This window comes from Seriola lalandi, unplaced genomic scaffold (assembly GCF_002814215.2).
Source record: "Seriola lalandi dorsalis isolate HSWRI2012SDOR001 ecotype SW California unplaced genomic scaffold, Sedor1 jcf7180002036746, whole genome shotgun sequence".
Classification (NCBI taxonomy): Eukaryota; Metazoa; Chordata; class Actinopteri; order Carangiformes; family Carangidae; genus Seriola; species Seriola lalandi.
The window spans coordinates 206-1,219 of NW_019507322.1; the positions used below are offsets into that span (position 1 = coordinate 206).

A 1,014-nucleotide genomic window follows, 5' to 3' on the forward strand; every position below is an offset into this window, starting at 1 on the left:
ACAAAACTACTACAAACAGACACAAAACTACTACAAACAGACACAAAACTACTACAAACAGACACAAAACTACTACGAAGAGACACAAAACTACTACGAAGAGACACAAAACTACTATGAAGAGACACAAAACTACTACAAACAGACACAAAACTACTACGAAGAGACACAAAACTACTACAAACAGACACAAAACTACTACAAACAGACACAAAACTACTACGAAGAGACATGAAACTACTACAAACAGACACGAAACTACTATGAAGAGACATGAAATGACGACAAAAATGCAAACAGACAAGATGTTTGTGTCAGTGTGAATGAGGATGTCTCGTGCTCAGGTTAAACTCACCTATTTCTGCGAGCTGCTCCAGGTCAGATGATGACGTCATCTCTCTGATGGACGTCAGTCTTCATGGAGGGAAAAGAGAAACATGTCGAATCAACAGGCAGGATTAAAGTCCGGATTAAAGCAGGTGTTTCTGACGTTACAGCGGTTTATCAGCGGGAGAAAGAGACTTTAATAAACTGTAAACTGAGTTAAAACACGAGCTGACAAACACACACCGACACACAGGCTGCTGGGAGTGAAAGCTGCTCGGTACGATGCTGCAATTAGCACCTGAGAACACCTGAGCGGTTAAATTACAGCTGAAAACCCGCGTTTATCACACACGCACGACACAAACACACGGTTATATCTCATCTCTCCACCCGCCGAAGCTTCGTGAGTCATTTACGGAGGTTAACGAGGAGATACGAAGAGGTACGAAGCGGGAAAACACTCACCTGTAACTGTAGCTGAGCTAATGGCTAGTATTAATAAACACGAGGGAAAGTAGATCCAAACTTCCTCAATCGACCCCGGCTGGATGACGTACTGCGCATGCTCAGTGCAGAGTCACAGAGGTGAATGAAGAACTCACATCTTTTACTCTTTTAATCCATAAGAGGAAGTTTTCAAATAATAAATCATTCTTTCCTGGTTTCATCTCACAAACATTTAACATT

General features: G+C 41.8%; 1 long non-coding RNA gene across 1 annotated transcript; it reads right to left on the reverse strand.

Moving 5' to 3' along the window:
• Positions 1–358: 358 nt before the first annotated feature.
• LOC147819847 (uncharacterized) lies at positions 359–875 on the reverse strand. The gene is made up of 2 exons (XR_015436189.1): positions 793–875; positions 359–414 (listed from the first exon to the last, which is right to left on the reverse strand). It is a non-coding gene; the product is annotated as an uncharacterized LOC147819847 (long non-coding RNA).
• Between the last annotated feature and the right edge of the window lie 139 nt (positions 876–1,014).